At 45.1% G+C, this 20,682-nt stretch overlaps 1 long non-coding RNA gene across 6 annotated transcripts; it reads right to left on the bottom strand.

Moving 5' to 3' along the window:
* Positions 1-1,529: 1,529 nt before the first annotated feature.
* LOC119328899 lies at positions 1,530-6,067 on the bottom strand. 6 transcript variants are annotated; one of them, XR_005159211.1, is made up of 3 exons: positions 5,136-6,066; positions 2,463-4,928; positions 1,530-2,050 (listed from the first exon to the last, which is right to left on the bottom strand). It is a non-coding gene; the product is annotated as an uncharacterized LOC119328899 (long non-coding RNA). The 6 variants fall into 6 exon arrangements; XR_005159210.1 differs by having other exon boundaries at positions 2,463-5,285; positions 5,519-6,065; XR_005159209.1 differs by having other exon boundaries at positions 2,463-5,285; positions 5,453-6,065.
* Positions 6,068-20,682: the final 14,615 nt, after the last annotated feature.

Here is a 20,682-nt window from a genome sequence, read left to right on the forward strand (position 1 = left end):
ACCACCACCCCTGAAACGGGAACCTGACGTAGTAGGCGGCCGGACAGCAGTGAAAAGGGCGGATAAGCGGTGCCCGGGATGTCACAGCGGGCGGGGAGGGAGGCACGGGGGAGGGGTGGGCATCGATGTGTAGAGGAACAGCAGAGCCCGCGACGGTGTGTCGGGAAACAGAGCTTCGGCGACGGATTCCGCATGTTTGTTTACGGCCTTTGCGGCCCCGTCAGGTTCTATGCCTACGGGTTCAGTGGCAAGCGGTCACGGCGAGATGACGCGGCGTCCGACAACGGCAGGGAAGATTGGGCGTTTGGGTTGGAGGGTGGGCACAATCTGGGCGGTGACGATGTGTGTGGGGCGAAGGCCAAGAGGAGGAGTGGCGGCGGCAGAGGGTCAGGCGGCAGCGCGAACTGGGATTAGGGTGTGAGAAATTTCATCCGCTCAACCTCGTCGAGATCCTTGTTCCTGCGCTGCACGCCGGACTTCGTCCTGGCCGTCGTCATCCCGATGGACGCAACCTGGTGGGTTGCCTTCAGGGGTAGCCGGAGAAGAGAGTTTTGGCCTCCAACCGGCGACCGTAGGCTGGCGGCAGCGATCTAATTCTAGGAGGGTGCGATGAACTTGGAAGGAAGGCCAAGGAGGAGCGGGTTGTGGAGTTTGATTGATGTGAGAAGACGGATTACGTTTTGCACAGAAGACGTATTTGGCAGAGTAATCGTCCGCCCAGGTCAAAGTTTTCTTGTTTAATAGTACTAGTAAGCATGCACGTGCAACGCACGACTCTCAAATATAAAAAAAGTTTTATTAATTTTATTTATGTTTAATCAAGTAAATGTGTTCGTGCGTTGCAACAGGAGAAACAAAATTCTTGCGTTCCCTCGCGACTAATATGTGTTCTACTTATCCTCTTTCAAAGCTCGCACTCTCATGAGTCGTATTCACCTGGTCACCTCATCATCAAGTACGCGGACACATGCTTGGGGTTGTCACGGTCGAACATGTACTTTATGAACTCTGCCTCCTTCCCAGCTCTTGTCGTGTGGCCGTCATGCGTGCTCAAAGCAAAACTCGGTTATATGATGAAGTTGAATTCACTAAAGAAATTTTTAAAAATAATAATTAAAAGGGTAACAAAATATGTGTTTTAGTGTAAACAGGAATGGTTGGGAGGATTTCCAAGGAGTCATGAACCGGAGTCAGAGAAACTCTCATAGGTCCCCTAAAACATTTCCCATCAATCAACGCATAGGGACTCACCTATAAAGATCCTCACTTACAATTTGTTTAACTCCAGCAGACCTCTAAACCTCAACCCCTACATTTCAATGTCCTATATTTTATTAATTTTATGGAAATATCATACATTCATCATTGTAGTACCTTGCATTTTCATTTGAATGAACATTGGTACAATACAGAACTAACACATGAAACAGACAACCAAATAAAACTTAGTAATTCGAAGGCATCTCCGCTCATGCCAAGGAAAATCCCACTCATCTCCGCTCATGCCAAGGAAAATCCCACTCATCGCGTATCGCGTTGCGGAACACATCCAATAGTTATTAATTATTACACTTAATAGTGAAAATACATCTCCGTTAAGTAAAAATGGAACACAAATCAGAACAATCGAATTACCATGGACCTACACGGCCGGTAAGGGCACTCTCAAATCATCTCAAACACATATGATTCTCCAAATTTACATAGATCGATATCTAATTAGTTCACATACATGGATTAAACTCCAGTGCATATAGCCAGAATCATTTGTCCTCCGCATGGCAAAAATCTACGAGATCACAAATCATAAAATTGCGAAGTTTATGTTGCCATCTTGTATCCATAATATTTGTTATCCCATATTTTGTCATGGCCGATGACCCACATCTGTGGAGTAATAAAACCGATGCCAGTGCATGATCTTGCTTTCACAGTGTAATATGTTGTTCTAGTGAAAGCAAGTAGGAGTGGATAACTGCACCCGAGTCTACCTTCAGTTCTGCCCCTGAACTCCCTGCTTATGTACAGAGCATGCTAAAGTCTCACACCCCTGCAGTTGAAAACTTAAAACAGTATAAACATGCATGTGCAACACATGTCTTACAAATATAAATGTTGATAATCACGATAGATGCTAATAAGTACTATATTACTGGATGTTGTATGTTTTTGCTAAATTTTTAAACATTTTGTTAACTACAATAACAATCAAGCAGACAATATGGTATTTTACTTCAAGAGTTCACACACGAATAGTTTTTGTATGTCAAGAACACAGAGATACTGAGTGCTGATGACCTGATGCGTAGATGAATTTAACCCATTTGCCAGCTAAAATGTAACACACCACATTAAAGTAGTACTACTATCTAAAATAATATATCACATGCACTAAAGTATTAGAAATATCTTTCAACAAGTATCATCAAATAAATTGAGGTAGATACATGTGGAAACCCTACCGTTGCAAGGTTCAAATCATCAAATATCATCTATTCCAACACATGGATAAATTCGGGCAGTCCATTTGTAGTTGGTTGGCTGTCTGGCCCTTTGCAATACAGTATTAGTTAGCTCCAACCAAATAAATTGTTCTTAAGCTCTGCAAAGACACCTCTTATGTAGCATTCAAGGGAATAAAATCAGTCAAAAATAACAGATATACGGGTATAGAAGCGAGCAGGAATTTGGAGGATCACGGCACTCTCATGCTCTATTGCTTGCTCTTCAAAAGAGAACAAGTCATTGAAGAGCACCACACGCCGAACACTTTTTATCAAGTACCTCGTGGGAAATAGCAACAACAATAAATCGTGAAAAATTAACCGTGTGTAACGCACGTCTCAAGCTCTAACCCAGGGAGATTCACATTGTATAAAAATAAAGCAACTGTTGAAAAAAAAATGTGTACTCAATGTTGTGATGCCATTCAAATAGTATTTTCAAAACAAAGTCACCATTGTGGTCATGATGCTGCATAGAGCAACACCCTGGATCCCTCATGGGCCTATATGGCCGGAGACCTTGGTGGGCGTGTATCCCGGCAACGCCATCTGCGGCCTGATGACTACGACAAAGAATTTGCTCCAGAAGTATAGCTAGCAGTTACTGTATTGTTGGTACGTGACTACTCCGCCACCCCGTCCACTGTTGAGGCTCTTTTGATAGCAGGTGTTGGCCCTAGCTGTGTTAGTGAAAACTAAAGTGATTTTTGAATTTTCAGGTTTAGAGAAATAGGCAGTGCCTAGCTGGCCAGACATCTGAACCTCTCTATATGCAAATTGGAGCGCACAAACCAAGTGAGTTAGCTTCTAAAAAATGAAGACAAAGAGGTTGGTCGGGATACAAGCTCGCCAATGTAGGATTCAGTCAATGCCAAGCACGTGCCAAGCAAGGGTCAATGCCATCAAATAATTTGTGGATGATTCTGTCAATACCATGCAAGGATCGTTTTGAGTGACGTCGGCATCTCACTTTTCCAATGACCCCCGGCTCCCGGCATCGCCGCTGTGCAATCCAGCCGGCAACAGACAAACAAGCAACACACACACACGCCAGCAGAGAAATCATGCCATACCTCCTGGAACTGGAACCACATTTTGATTTTATGTATGAATCGAAAGATTATTCATGCCCATAGAAAATTGAGTTTTCTCAATATTTATGTTCAAGCAGTCAAAGAAGTAACAAGCGTGCACTGCAGATGTTTCAGTGAATGGAAGAGGAGATAAGATGAGAATAAAGTGTTGATGATTCAGTGTTAAACAACCAGTCCATCCATTGGATAGTTTCACTGAGCATTTGAATTTGATAATGGAAAGCAGTACCTGATTATTTATAGCAGATGTCCACCTGGGAGTCTTTTTTATGAGGTTAACATCAGTACAAGAAACACTTGCAAGTTGTTAAACCAAAGACATTGTGTTAGAATATAACTTGGAAGTAATAATCAGAATATCCTGAATATAATTCAGCTTGCACTTCCATGAATCAATCAGAGATAAAGTTGATCTTTATTTGACATTCAATCAAATTAAATTTGAAGCAAGGTAGAAAGATGCAAGTCACGGCAGGGACAAAAACTATCAATTGATGAATTACCTACTCAAGGGTGTGGTGACTGCAGCCTCGTGCGGCATGGAATGACGGGAACGCACAGAGGAGATGCAAGTGACGACACTTGTGCATGGCTGCATGCGGCAAATACCTCGGTGGGAAAGCAGTGGCCATGATGAAATTCTTGACAACACCCTGTAATCAAGAATATAAATGTTGATATAACCTTAAAATTTAGGACTGCTTGATGACTATAAACCTGACAGTAAAGTTGTGCATCGCTGAAAAATGACAAATGATGTTCAGAACGACGGGTAGATGACAATAAATTTCAGAATCTAAAATGGTGATCCACGACATACTCTTGGTTACATCAATTTGAGAAGCACCGGAAGAGAAGTTGAAGCATCACATCACGCCAAGGATCGTTTTGAGTGACGTCGGCATCTCACTTTTCCAATGACCCCCGGCTCCCGGCATCGCCGCTGTGCAATCCAGCCGGCAACAGACAAACAAGCAACACACACACACGCCAGCAGAGAAATCATGCCATACCTCCTGGAACTGGAACCACATTTTGATTTTATGTATGAATCGAAAGATTATTCATGCCCATAGAAAATTGAGTTTTCTCAATATTTATGTTCAAGCAGTCAAAGAAGTAACAAGCGTGCACTGCAGATGTTTCAGTGAATGGAAGAGGAGATAAGATGAGAATAAAGTGTTGATGATTCAGTGTTAAACAACCAGTCCATCCATTGGATAGTTTCACTGAGCATTTGAATTTGATAATGGAAAGCAGTACCTGATTATTTATAGCAGATGTCCACCTGGGAGTCTTTTTTATGAGGTTAACATCAGTACAAGAAACACTTGCAAGTTGTTAAACCAAAGACATTGTGTTAGAATATAACTTGGAAGTAATAATCAGAATATCCTGAATATAATTCAGCTTGCACTTCCATGAATCAATCAGAGATAAAGTTGATCTTTATTTGACATTCAATCAAATTAAATTTGAAGCAAGGTAGAAAGATGCAAGTCACGGCAGGGACAAAAACTATCAATTGATGAATTACCTACTCAAGGGTGTGGTGACTGCAGCCTCGTGCGGCATGGAATGACGGGAACGCACAGAGGAGATGCAAGTGACGACACTTGTGCATGGCTGCATGCGGCAAATACCTCGGTGGGAAAGCAGTGGCCATGATGAAATTCTTGACAACACCCTGTAATCAAGAATATAAATGTTGATATAACCTTAAAATTTAGGACTGCTTGATGACTATAAACCTGACAGTAAAGTTGTGCATCGCTGAAAAATGACAAATGATGTTCAGAACGACGGGTAGATGACAATAAATTTCAGAATCTAAAATGGTGATCCACGACATACTCTTGGTTACATCAATTTGAGAAGCACCGGAAGAGAAGTTGAAGCATCACATCACTGAGGAAATACCGTAAAGAAAACAAATCTGAGATGGAAGACCTCCGGCGCGACGGCCTCATGACTGAAGCTTCTTGGCGTGTCCTCTAGCTGCGGATTGGGGAGATGGCGGATACGACACGGGGACGGCGGGGAGGGTCGGCGAGGGCCACTGGGAGGGCGCTGGCATGTCCCCTGACAACAGATTGAGGAGACGACGGGTACGGCGCGGGGCCGGCGGGGAGGGCCGACGAGCGCCACCGGCAGGGCGCTGGTGCAGCCGATCGGGCAACGGGGTGGGCACTCTTGGGGCTGGCGGAGGAGGAAGGGAGTGGTAGCTTCACGTGGGTAAGAGAGGCAGGCGGCGGGGAGCACCGGTTCTTTTGGGCAGGCGGCGTAGCGAGTACAACCACGGCCGCGGGGATACGCCCCGATCCAACTCCGCGCGCTAGGCGGCCGCCGGAGCCCGCTCGCCGGCGAGCACCTGCTTAGCAGCCACCAGGCCTTACTTCTCCCCTGTCCTCTTATCCTCCCCGAAGATGCGCCGCCTCCCCGATCGTGTTGTTTCTCCTGTATCATATCTTGCCTTTTTTTCCTCGTATGGCTGAACCAATGCGGGCGGCAGAGTTTTCGTCCGCCCAGGAAAATCGCTAAACGCAGTTTGGGGTGAGGCTTAGTGTAATCTTAATCGTTAGATTAAATTAAATGATCCTGATCTGAGGCTGCAATTGGTCCGTACTGTTCTGTGTAGATTAGTGTGGGTGCACTTAGCGATGAATATGTTTGCTTGTTTAATAGTAGTAGAGATAAGTAGAGATTCAATTTTGGAATTAACAGATTTTAATTAATTAGAAAAGGTAATTATTGGGTTAGCATGACATCAACATGATGTCAGCAGGTCTACAGGTTGACTAGGTCAACCCTGGCACGTAGGGCCCGTTCGTCATAGTCTCAGGTTAATTAAACATGGTTAATTACTTAACTAAATGATTAGGTCAATCTAATACATAATTATTAAGTTAATTATTTCTTTAATTAATTAATTGATTAATTAATATTTATTTATTTATTATTTTTAAAAACTCTCTTTTTTTAATAAAAACGATCTGGGGCTGGGCCCCGACTGTCATTGGGCCAGGGCCTTATCGGTTTTGGCTAACGGGCGCCGTGTGCAGGGGGGTGCGGGCGCAACCCGTAGCTCGTTTGGGTGCCTGCAGGCCAGTGGAGGCGCCAGGCGCGGGTGGCCGTGGCCTTGGCGAGGCCACGGGCGGAGCGCGAGCCGCACATGTGAGGAGGAAGCAGGGCAGGGGCGGCCAGGGAGGTAGCAGCGTCAGCAGCCGGTGGGGGGGTGGCGTGCGGCGAGCGGCGCCGGAGAGGAGCTCCGATGGGCGCGCGGGGCGGAGTGATACGTCTTCGTTGTATCTACTTTTCCAAACATTTTTGCCCTTGTTTTGGACTCTAACTTGTATGATTTGAATGGAACTAATCCGGACTGACGCTGTTTTCAGCAGAATTGCCATGGTGTTGTTTTATGTGCAGAAAACAAATATTCTCGGAATGACCTGAAACTCCACAGAACATCTTAGAAAAAATAATAAAAAATCCTCGCCAAAGATGAAGACCAGGGAGCCCACACCCTACTCACGAGGGTGGGGGGCGCCCCCCTAGGGCGCGCCCCCTACCTCGTGGGCCCCCTGTTGCGTCTCTGACTCCAACTCTACCTCCATATATTGAGTTCCGATGAGAAAAAAATCAGAGAGAAGAAATCATCGCGTTTTACGATATGGAGCCGCCGCCAAGCCCTAAAACCTTTCAGGAGGGCTGATCTGTAGTCCGTTTGGGGCTCCGGAGAGGGGGATTCATCATCGTCATCATCATCAACCATCCTCCATCACCAATTTCATGATGCTCACCGCCGTGCGTGAGTAATTGCATCGTAGGCTTGCTGGACGGTGATGGGTTCGATGAGATTTATCATGTAATCGAGTTAGTTTTGTTAGGGTTTGATCCCTAGTATCCATTATGTTCTGAGATTGATGTTGCTATGACTTTGCTATGCTTAATGCGTGTCACTAGGGCCCGAGTGCCATGATTTCATATCTGAACCTATTATGTTTTCATGAATATATGTGAGTTCTTGATCCTATCTTGCAAGTCTATAGTCACCTACTATGTGTTATGATCCGGCAACCCCGAAGTGACAATAATCGGGACCACTCCCGGTGATGACCATAGTTTGAGGAGTTCATGTATTCACTTTGTGCTAATGCTTTGTTCCGGTTCTCTATTAAAAGGAGGCCTTAATATCCCTTAGTTTCCAATAGGACCCCGCTGCCACGGGAGGGTAGGACAAAAGATGTCATGCAAGTTCTTTTCCATAAGCACGTATGACTATATACGAAATACATGCCTACATTACATTGATGAATTGGAGCTAGTTATGTGTCACCCTATGTTATGACTGTTACATGATGAACCGCATCCGGCATAATTATCCATCACTGATCCGGTGCCTACGAGTTTTCCATATACTGGTTCTCGCTTATTTACTTTCCCGCTGCTACTGTTACAATCACTACAAAATACCAAAAACATTACTTTTGCTGTTTTTACTTTTGTTGCCGCTACCACCACTATCATATTACTTTGCTACTAAACACTTGCTGCAGATACTAAGTTTCCAGGTGTGGTTGAATTGACAACTCAGCTGCTAATACTTGAGAATATTCTTTGGCTCCCCTTGTGTCGAATCAATAAATTTGGGTTGAATACTCTACCCTCGAAAGTTGTTGCGATCCCCTATACTTGTGGGTTATCAAGACTAATTTCTGACGCCGTTGCCAGGGATCATAGCTCTATTCTTTGATTCACTTGAGATTTATATCTGCTGGACACTATGAAGAACTTGAGAGATCCAAAAACCAAGATCTATCCCTCAACTACGAGGGGAGGTAAGGAACTGCCATCTAGCTCTGCACTTGATTCACCTTCTGTTATGAGTAAGTTTGCGACACCTACATCTGCTTCTGCTATTCTTTCTGATATGTCGCATGTTATTGAGGATGCCACTTCTGCTATGCATGATACTTATTATGAAACTGCTTCTATGCCTGATACTACTGTGCCCCTTAGTGAATTTCTTGATGAACAAATTGCTAGGGCTAGAGAAAAAGAAATTATTGAATCTGAATACGATGATGATAGCGATGATGAAAATATGCCTGTTATTCCTGAGGGCTATCTTTTTGATATGGAATCTTCTGCCGCTATTTTCGCTTGCAAAGATAGATGTGAGCTTAAGAGGTTATTAATTAAATGGAACAAAGAATCACTTAGAGATAAAATGAGACCTGACCCTGCTTTTGCTACTTCACCTATATGCATTCCTGATAAGGATTATGAATTCTCTGTTGATCCTGGTATAATTACTTTAGTTGAATCTGATCCGTTTTATGGCTATGAATCTAAAACTGTTGTGGCACATCTTACCAAGTTAAATGATATAGCTGCCCTGTTCACTAATGATGAGAGATCGCGTTACTTTTATATACTCAAAATATTTCCGTTCTCATTAAAGGGTGATGCTAAGATATGGTTTAATTCTCTTGATCCTGGTTGTGTGCGTAGTCCCCAGGATATGATTTATTACTTCTCTGCTAAATATTTCCCTGCTCATAAGAAACAAGCTGCTTTGAGGGAAATATAGAACTTCGTGCAAATTAAAGAAGAGAGTCTCCCACAAGCTTGGGGGAGGCTTCTCAAGTTACTTAATGCTTTGCCTGATCATCCTCTTAAGAAACCTGAAATACTTGATATCTTTTATAATGGACTAACCGATGCTTCTAGAGATTACCTGGATAGTTGTGCTGGTTCTCTTTTCAGGGAAAGAACACCGGATGAAGCTGAAATTCTATTGAATAATATGTTGACAAATGAAAATAATTGGGCACCTTCTGAGCCAGCTCCTGAGCCATCTCCTGCTCCAATTACTGAGCCTATTCCTAAACCAACTCCGAAGAAGAGAGGTGTTTTATTTCTCAGTCCCGAAGATATGCAAGAGGCAAAGAAATCTATGAAAGAAAAAGGTATTAAAGCTGAAGACGTTAAGAATTTACCTCCTATTGAAGAAATACATGGTCTTAATTCACCGCCTGTTGAAGAAACATATGATCTTAATTATTTATTTACTGAAGAACCTCCTGATCCCGATATCCCGACACAGGTAGTAAAGGTAAATTCTCTCTATAGATATGATAAAGCTGAAGTCCCTCCTACTAAAATTGCTAGTCAGTGCTTGGATGAGTTTGATAACTTTATGTTTAAGCAAGACGACTTCAGTGCTTATTTTGTAGACAATTAAAAGAAAATGCTTATATGATTAGACGCTTGGGTGATTATATGGCTGATATTAAAGATGAACTTAAACTTGTTAGCAAACATGCTTCTATGGTTATCACTCAAGTAGACCAAGTACTTAAGGCTCAAAAAAAGTGCTTGATGAAATTAATAGTTAGAAAAATGATTATGATGTTAGAGTGGCTACTAGAACTGGTAGAATGACTCAGGAACCTTTGTATCCTGAAGGCCACCCTAAGAGAATCGAGCAAGATTCTCAAAGAAATAATATTGATGTTCCTAGTTCTTCTAAAAAGAAGAAGAAGAAAAATGATAGAACTGTGCAAACTTCTAGTGAGCCTATTGCTGAACCACCTGATAATCCAAATGATATTTCTATGTCTGATGCTGAAACACAATCTGGTAATGAACATGAACCTAGTAAAAATATTAATGATGATGTTCATGATGATGCTCAACCTAGTAATGATAATGATGTAGAAATTGAACCTGCTGTTGATCTTGATAACCCACAATCAAAGAATCAACGTTATGATAAATGAGACTTTGTTGCTAGGAAACATGGTAAAGAAAGGGAACCTTGGGTTCAGAAACCCATGCCTTTTCCTCCGAAACCATCCAAGAAAAAGGATGATGAGGATTTTGAGCGCTTTGCTGAAATGATTAGGCCTATCTTTTTGCGTATGCGATTAACTGATGTGCTCAAAACAAATCCCTATGCTAAATATATGAAGGACATCATTACTAATAAAAGAAAGATACCGGAAGCTGAAATTTCCACCATGCTTTCTAATTATACTTTTAAGGGTGGAATACCAAAGAAACTTGGAGACCCCAGAGTACCTACTATACCTTGCCCCATTAAAAGAAATTATATTAAAACTGCTTTATGTGATCTTGGAGCCGGTGTTAGTGTTATGTCTCTCTCTTTATATCGTAGACTTGACTTGAATAAGCTGACACCTACTGAAATATCTTTGCAAATGGCTGATAAATCAACTGCTATACCTGTCGGTATTTGTGAGGATGTGCCCGTTGTGGTTGCAAACGTTACTATTTTAACGGACTTTGTTATACTTGATATTCCTGAGGATGATAATATGTCTATTATTCTTGGAAGACCTTTTCTTAATACTGCAGGGGCTGTTATTGATTGCAACAAAGGCAATGTCACTTTTCATGTTAATGGTAATGAGCATACGGTACACTTTCCAAGGAAACAACCTCAAGTTCATAGTATCAACTCTATTGGAAAAATTCCATCGATTATAATCGGAGGTTTTGAATTTCCTCTTCCTACTGTCAAAAAGAAATATGATATACTTATTATAGGGGATGTGCATATCCCCGTTGAGGTAACTTAGTGTTATTCGAAATTTCTCCGGTTTCATGATTATCGAAATGAGTTTGTTAACAAGACTTAATCAACCTTGTTAGTGGATTCTTTTTGATAAGCATGAGATGGATGAAACTAGAAGCACACACTTCTGTACCCTCTCTATACTTTCTGTTATTTATATTAAATAAAGTAAAAATAGTATTTTCTGTCTGTTTCCTGACTTATCCGTGCAATATAAAAATATCCCGAAAATAAAAGTCCTCAGAATGCCATGCCAATTTAATATGTTTTTTCGGGAATATTTGAGGATTTACTGTGCAAAAATTACCGCGGGAGGAGCTGCCACCTGGCCACGAGGGTGGTGGGTGCCCCCCTATAGGGCGTGCCCCCTGCCTCGTGGGCCCACGGTGGCCCTCCTCCACTTATCCCAGCACCCATCTTCTTCCTCTATCTCAGACAAACCCGAAAAACCAACTCAAGCACGAGTTCTAGCCACTTTTGCTATGATTTTCGATCTCCTTGCTCAAAGCACCTCTCGCAAAACTGCTTGGGGAGATTGTTCCTTGGTATGTGACTCCTCCATTGGTCCAATTAGTTTTTGTTCTAGTGTTTTATTCTTTGCAAATTTGTGCTGCATAGGTGACCATGTTCTTGATGCTTGCATGCCAAATTTATATGGTTCCAAGTAGTTCTAATGCTTGATATAGGCTCCAGGCACTTGTAGGAGTAGTTACTATCAATATTATTGAAGTTGGTTCATTTTTGTTTGAAGTTACTAAAAATTTCAGATTGTTTCAGAAAAATAATGAGGAGATTTTTTAGGGGCTCATCGAGCCAAAGCTCGAAGGAAAAGGCACCGAAGCCTAAGTATAATTTGCCACGCACCACGGAGATTCGGGCGTGTGAAAGGCCTTCTGAAGATTTCTTGAGAGCAGCCGATATCTATGAGGATTTTCATGAATTGGCTCACAATGCAGGCCTCACCGCTTTCCTCCACGACCAATGCGATCAGTATCTCTTACTCACAAATACTTTTGTGCAAAACTTTCATTTTCATGCTAGGAACTCACCACCTACGGTGGAGTTTCATTTATATGATGAGCATAAGGAGATGTCACTTTATGATTTCTGTCGGATTTGTTTAGTCCCTTTTGAGGGCAAGCCAGAAGAACCACATCATGATGATGTGGATGGGTTTATTGATAATATCACTGTAGGAGAAACCAGGAAGGTTTCCGACGCACGAATCACTAGCATACATTTTCCTGTTTTGTGTTACTTTGCATTATTTGCTAGTCGTTGTTTAATTGGACGCGGAAATTCTGGAAACCTTAGTATCCCTGATTTAATTATTCTGCTCCAATGTTTATACAGTGATAACACTTTTAGTTTGGGCGGTATTATTGCTAGACGGTTAAATATGAATCGTACTAAGGGCCCCATCTTTGGAGGCATCTATGCCACACGCCTAGCCGCACATTTTAACATACCTATTAGGCATGCTGAGAAGGAAGAAAAGGTGCTGCCCCGTGTTTATCTAGATCATAAAAGTATGGTGGCACATGATTTTATTGTTAAAAATAGGGCAGTGGAGCTTAAATATCAATTGTTCTTTAATAAACATCATCCTGAGACTATTACCTTGCATGCTCCTTCTTTGTTTGATTTGACTGCACGCACGTACCTTGTTCCGTTGACGGGTATTCACGCCTACCAGAACCCTGCACCAGTCGAGGAGCCAGAACAGGAACCACAAGATGAGTCTCCACGACAATCTGTTTATTCTTGGGATCCAGAGATGACTGTCAGCCAGTGGCAGTCAGAGTCTTCTTCTTCATCACAATATGATCCCAACTATTCTTCCTCATCACAGTATGACCCCAACAACTATTATTATGGATATCCGCCAGGCCAGTCGTGGTCATAGACCAACTTAGGCCAAAAGCCTAAGCTTGGGGGAGTACGTATTTCTCACCGACATTACATTTAAGCTCACACACACTCATTGCTAGATGTCGGTGCTCATACCTTTTCACTGTAATATCCATGCTAGTTTATTTTCCTTTTCCTGCTTTCTTCTTGTGTGTTTGTTAAATCTTAAGAAAAAACCAAAAAAATAGTAGTAGTTTATTTTTCTGCTGTAGTAGTAATAATTAAAAAGAAAACCCAAAAATATTTCCCGTCCTTCTTTTGCATGTTGGGAGCTTTCCCGTGTAAATAGTTTTATTTCTTTTCTTTTATTTGGGGGTCAGTAGGAGAAGACCATGATTAAATTGTTGAAGTGGCTCTTATATGCATTATTGTTGATTTAACCAGAGCCCATATTGCCTTGTCTTCTCCTGTTTATTGAATGCTCGCAGATTCCAGCTTAGTCCAATGCACGTGCACTCTTATTATTATTCACACCGTTCGGTCGTGCAAGTGAAAGGCAATTATGATGATATATGATGGACTGACTGAGATGAGAAAAGCTGGTATGAACTCGGCCTCTTTTGTTTTTGTAAATATGATGAGTCCCTCGTTCTTGATTCAGCTTATTATGAATAAACATGTTTGCAATGACAATTAGAGATCATAGTTGCTCGTGCCATGCTTGATTAGCTATGAGTTATAATGATTTACCTTGTACGCCAACATGCTATTGAGATGATTATGATGTGGTATGATGGGGTGGTATCCTCTTTTGAATGATTTAAGTGACTTGACTTGGCACATGTTCACACATGTATTTGAAACAAAATCAACATAGCCTTCACGATATTTATGTTCATGGTGGATTATATCCTACTCATGCTTGCATCCAATGTTTATTAATTTTAATGCATGTACATGGCTGTTGTTGCTCTCTAGTTGGTCGCTTCCCAGTCTTTTGCTAGCCTTCACTTGTACTAAGGGGGAATACTGCTTGTGCATCCAATCTCTTAAACCCCAAAGTTATTCCAGATGAGTCCACCATACGTTCCTATATGCGGTATCTACCTGTCATTCCAAGTAAATTTGCATGTGCCAAACTCTAAACCTTCAAATAAACATTATGTTTTGTATGCTCGAATAGCTCATGTATCAACAAAGGTTGTCCTTATCTTCCGTGTTAGGCGGGTTATTCTCAAGAGGAGTGGACTCCGCTCCTCACTCACGAGAAAATGGCTGGTCACCGGGATGCCCAGTCCCATGCTTTATGCAAACTAAATCAAAATTAATTGCAAACAAAACTCCCCCTGGGACCTGATGTATGTTGGAGGCACTCGTTGTTTCGAGCAAGCCATGGATTGATGCTTGTTGGTGGAGGGGGAGTATAAACTTTACCATTCTGTTTCGGAACCGCCTATAATGTGTTTAGCATGGAAGATATCGCCATCTCTTAGTTTTTACGTTGACAATGAAAGTATACCGCTCAAAATACAATTTATCTCTAATTCAAAACTGAGCTCTGGCACCTCTACAAATCCCTGCTTCCCTCTGCGAAGGGCCTATCCATTTACTTTTATGTTGAGTCATCACCCTCTTATTAAAAAGCACTAGCTGGAGAGCGCAGCCGTCATTTGCATTCATCACTGTTAATTTATATTGGGTATAACTATGATTGGATCTCTTTTACCATGAATTACAATGTCTAGTCAGTCCTTGATCTTTAAAGGTGCTCTGCATTTATGTTTTGCGGTCTCAGAAAGGGCTAGCGAGATACCATCTTGTTATATCATATTATGATTGTTTTGAGAAAGTGTTGTCATCCGAGATTTATTATTATGACTTGCTAGTTGATTATGCTATTGATATGAGTAATGATGAGACCTGAGAATTATTGCAAGTGTGGTTAGTTATGATTTATGCTGAAAACTTGAATGCTGGCTTGACATAGTTACAATAACAAGAGCAAATAGAGTTTGTAAAAGTTTTTCTTTCTTTCTTTCAGTTTGTCAACTGAATTGCTTGAGGACAAGCAAGGGTTTAAGCTTGGGGGAGTTGATACGTATCCGTCGTATCTACTTTTCCAAACACTTTTGCCCTTGTTTTGGACTCTAACTTGTATGATTTGAATGAACTAACCCGGACTGACGCTGTTTTCAGCAGAATTGCCATGGTGTTGTTTTATGTGCAGAAAACAAATATTCTCGGAATGACCTGAAACTCCACGGAACATCTTAGAAAAAATAATAAGAAATCCTCGCCAAAGATGAAGACCAGGGGGCCCACACACTTCTCACGAGGGTGGGGGCGCGCCCCCTACCTCGTGGGCCCCCTGTTGCGTCTCCGACTCCAACTTCACCTCCATATATTGAGTTTTGATGAGAAAAAAATCAGAGAGAAGAAATCATCACGTTTTACGATACGGAGCCGCCGCCAAGACGTAAAACCTCTCGGGAGGGCTGATCTGGAGTCCGTTCGGGGCTCCGGAGAGGGGGATTCGTCGCCGTCGTCATCACCAACCATCCTCCATCACCAATTTCATGATGCTCACCGCCGTGCGTGAGTAATTGCATCGTAGGCTTGCTGGACGGTGATGAGTTGGATGAGATTTATCATGTAATCGAGTTAGTTTTGTTAGGGTTTGATCCCTAGTATCCATTATGTTCTGAGATTGTTGTTGCTATGACTTTCCTATGCTTAATGCTTGTCACTAGGGCCCGAGTGCCATGCTTTCAGATCTGAACCTATTATGTTTTCATGAATATATGTGAGTTCTTGATCCTATATTGCAAGTCTATAGTCACCTACTATGTGTTATGATCCGCCAACCCCGAAGTGACAATAATCGGGACCACTCCCGGTGATGACCATAATTTGAGGAGTTCATGTATTCACTATGTGCTAATGCTTTGTTCCAGTTCTCTATTAAAAGGAGTCCTTAATATCCCTTAGTTTCCAATAGGACCCCGCTGCCACGGGAGGGTAGGACAAAAGATGTCATGCAAGTTCTTTTCCATAAGCACGTATGACTATATATGGAATACATGCCTACATTACATTAATGAATTGGAGCTAGTTCTGTGTCACCCTATGTTATGACTGTTACATGATGAACCGCATCCGGCATAATTATCCATCACTGATCCGGTGCCTACGAGTTTTCCATATACTGGTTCTCGCTTATTTACTTTCCCGCTGCTCCTGTTATAATCACTACAAAATACCAAAAACATTACTTTTGTTGTCTGCTAATACTTGAGAATATTCTTTGGCTCTCCTTGTGTCGAATCAATAAATTTGGGTTGAATACTCTACCCTCGAAAGCTGTTGCGATCCCCTATACTTGTGGGTTATCACGGAGCTCTGGAGAGCGTCGACGACTGACGCGGGAGGAGGCGCGTGAGTGGGGCGGCCGCAAGGGAGCGAATGACGGCGACAACAGGGGGAGGCGGAGAGGCTCTGGCCGGCGTCGGGGAAAACAGCGGCGGGCAGTGACGCGAGGCCACGTTTGGGCAGGCGCTCGCGGGTGCGCGGGGAAGGAGCAGCAGAGGCGAGGAGGAGCAGCGCGGGCGCGACGAGCAGGTGCGGCGGAGCGGGGCACAGGAGAAGAAGGGGGATCACAAGGGGTTGCAGGGGTTCGGGTAACGGTGCTCGGGGAGGAGGTCGAGGAGGCCACAGCGAGGTCGATTCAGTGACGATAGCAGGCTTCGGGGCGCCGACAAGGAGCGACGGGGTGGCGCGCGGTATCGGCGTCGGCGGGGTCAGGGCGCGGCTGCCTCCCGATCCAGACGAGGGAGGAGCGAGGCGTGTGACGGGGTCGAGGCGGCAAGGGCGGGGTGGCGCCGGAGACGACGAGCGGCGTCGGGGGACGCCGACAGCGAGGTGGGCACTAGGGTCGGAGCCCGATCCGAATCGAGGGGGAGTGAGGGGGAGAGGGGATCGTGCGGGAGGGGAGTGGGGGTGTGCGCTAGGATTCCCCCGGGGTGGGGGCCATGTAGGCCAGGCGCGGGGTGGGTCGGCTGGTCAACTGGGCCGGTTGACTGGGCCGGTTGGGACGAGGCCCAGTTGGCTAGGGGTTTTATTTTATTTTTATCTATTATTTATTTATTTCTTTTCGGTTTCTTTTAATAATTAATTTATTTTAGTTTTTGTAAAAAAATCAACACCTAAATTATTATTTAGAATTGCAACACTGCCACATTAATTTGGACAAATTGAAAAGGGTATTTAATTAAATGTTTTGCTTCTATTTTATTTATTTTAGAGCCTTTAAACACTTTGTCAATGTTTGAATTCTCCACCACAATTACCTTTGATTTATCCGACACCTTTAGAACATTTTAGTTTCAAGGTTTGAAAACGTTTGTCATTTGCCTTTACATCAAATTTGAATTTGGATCGGTTCTCAACTAACGCGAGATTAGCACAAGGATCATGGTGACATGGCATCATTAGCAGGGTGTTACTGTAGCGTAAATATCCGTGCGTCACAATTCTCCTCCACTACAAGAAATCTCGTCCCGAGATTTAAGAGGCGTAAGGGGGGAAGGTTCTAGTTATGAAATTCAAGCGAGTGTTCTCGGTCTTAGTTGCTCTCCTCGAAGTGGTCGATCCATAACGCTGATGTTTTCATACTTCAGCCTGAGGTTATCATGATGAAGTCGGCATCCTTTCTTCGGGAACTCCATCATACTTACGAAAAGGATAAGGGGTAGCTTTGGAAGAACGTAACTCTACAAGGTGGCTGTCGGCGTTCTGGGAACGGGGGTTCCCAGACTTGCCTGCCTGCGTCCTGCGGCGTGGCTCAAAGGGGGGCCCAGCACGGCCCATCTTCACCAACACAAACTCAAGACCCTCGCGAGGGGCCAAGCCTCGCGGGGCGGACAACACGGAGCTTCCTCAGGCATGGCCTTGTCAGGCTGGCTCGCGAGGAGGCAGAGAGATCAAGGTGGGGTACCTCGCGAGGTGCCCGTGACGCAAGCCATGACGACTCAGGGCGCCAGGCGGGTGCCAGCCTACGCAGCGTCCTCCTTTCCTCTTTGGTGCAAAGGGGGCAAGCGCAGCTGCGGAGTACCGAGGCGTCAGGCAAAGGTTGCCATTTCGGTGCAATGAGACCAAGACCAGGAGGACTACAAGACGGAGGTCACCGTGGAGCCCAAGACGGCGTCATCACCAGAGCTTTGCGCAGGCGAAGACTACTTTTGTCAGGATAGCTGATACTTGCTGTCCCCTTTCAAATTAGCCCACCATTGTTGGCTCCCTTCCCGCTCAATATTTGGAGAGAGGACCAGGGCCTCTATAAATAGGACCAGCCACCCACATAGCAAGGGGGTCGGTCGGTCGACCAGTTGGAAAGAGGGAGAGAGAGAGAAAGGTGGCTGAACTCCTCCCAGCGGTTCATCGCCCCAACCAAGAACAGACCCTCGCGAGGCTGTTCTCCCTTGTATTGTTCATCATCATCAGCCCAAGAGGCAATCCACACACCACACACTGGAGTAGGGTATTACACCACAACGGTGGCCCGAACCAGTATAAACCCTGTGTCCCTTGTGTTGTTCTTTTCATAGCTTTGATCCTAGCGTGGCGGAGGGGTGCAGGTAGGTAGGAGGCGAAATCTCCGCGCGCACCCCAGTGTTCGAACCTCAAGGGTCTGCCGGAACCCGAAATCCGACATTTGGCGCGCCAGGTAGGGGTGCGCCGGAATTCGTCTTCCACCGCTCCGCTCTCCTCCGACCATCACGCTCATGTCTGACGCACGTCGGGCCCGCGCGGAGCGCCGGGCTTCCCTCGCTTCCCGCGTCGCCCAGACAGCCCCTGTCGGCGGGCGTCCTCGCCGTTCCCCGTCACCTGCCGTCAACGCCGCCACCGGCCCGGCGGGGGACGAGTAGCAAGCATCGTCTCAGCATCCGTCCGTGCGGTAAGACGGCCGCACCGCAACTCCCTCGCTCGCCCCAGTTGGATCTTCGTCCCGCGCGCTCCGCGCGCCCATGGAGGCTCGGGCTGCACTCATCGCAGTGAACGAGCTCCTGCGCTACCGCCCCGTCGACGACGTCTATGAAGAATGGCTCGGTCGCGTCGCCGAGCTCGTCCGCGCTGCAGGGGGGTCTTCCACCCCGTCCGTTCCGCTGCACCGCACCCCGCCCCACGCGGGCGACGAGGCTCCGGCGGTGCCCCGGCCGCCTCCTCCCCAAGAAGACACCATGGCTCCAAGGCGTGTGGCCCCTGGGCGGAACCCGCTCCATCAGGTGCCAGCGCGGCAAGAGCAGAGCTGCCAAGAAGTCCCTCGCCCGCCAAAAGCTGCCCGGGCACTCCCTGCTCCAGCACGTCGCGACCATCCTCCTGCTCCGGCGCGTGGGGACATGCAAGTGTTGGGTTTCGTAGTAATTTCAAAAATTTTCCTACGCGCACACAGGATCATGTGATGCATAGCAATGAGAAGAGAGTGTTGTCTACGTACCCAACGCAGACCGACTGCGGAAGCAATGACACGACGTAGAGGAAGTAGTCGTACGTCTTCACGATCCAACCGATCAAGCACCGAAACTACGGCACCTCCGAGTTCGAGCACACGTTCAGCTCGATGACGATCCCCGGACTCCGATCCAGCAAAGTGTCGGGGAAGAGTTTCGTCAGCACGACGGCGTGGTGACGATCTTGATGAACTACAGCAGCAGGGCTTCGCCTAAACTCCGCTACAGTATTATCGAGGAATATGGTGGCAGGGGGCACCGCACACGGCTAAGGAATCGATCACGTGGATCAACTTGTGTCAACTTGTGTGTTTAGAGGTGCCCCTGCCTCCGTATATAAAGGAGTAGAGGAGGGAGGCTGGCCGGCCAAAGGGGGGGAGGCGCAGGAGAGTCCTACTCCCACTGGGAGTAGGATTCCCCCTCCAATCCTAGTCCAACTAGGATTCCTCGGAGGGGAAGGGAGAGAGGGGGGCCGGCCACCTTCTCCTAGTACTAATAGGACTAGGGGAGGGGGAAGAGGCGCAGCCACCTTGGGCTGCCCCTTTCTCCTTTCCACTAAGGCCCATGATGGCCCATATGGCTCCCGGGGGGTTCCGGTAACCTCCCGGTAACCCGGTAAAATCCCGATTTCACCCGGAACACTTCCGATGTCCAAACATAGGCTTCCAATATATCAATCTTTACGTCTCGACCATTTCGAGACTCCTCGTCATGTCCGTGATCACATCCGGGACTCCGAACAACCTTCGGTACATCAAAATGCATAAACTCATAATATAACTGTCATCGTAACCTTAAGCGTGCGGACCCTACGGGTTCGAGAACAATGTAGACATGACCGAGACATGTCTCTGGTCAATAACCAATAGCGGGACCTGGATGCCCATATTGGCTCCTACATATTCTACGAAGATCTTTATCGGTCAGACCGCATAACAACATACGTTGTTCCCTTTGTCATCGGTATGTTACTTGCCCGAGATTCGATCGTCGGTATCCAATACCTAGTTAAATCTCGTTACCGGCAAGTCTCTTTACTCGTTCCGCAATACATCATCTCACAACTAACATATTAGTTGTAATGCTTGCAAGGCTTATGTGATGTGTATTACCGAGAGGGCCCA

The sequence above is a fragment of the Triticum dicoccoides genome, chromosome 7A (genome assembly GCF_002162155.2).
Source record: "Triticum dicoccoides isolate Atlit2015 ecotype Zavitan chromosome 7A, WEW_v2.0, whole genome shotgun sequence".
Classification (NCBI taxonomy): domain Eukaryota; kingdom Viridiplantae; phylum Streptophyta; class Magnoliopsida; order Poales; family Poaceae; genus Triticum; species Triticum dicoccoides.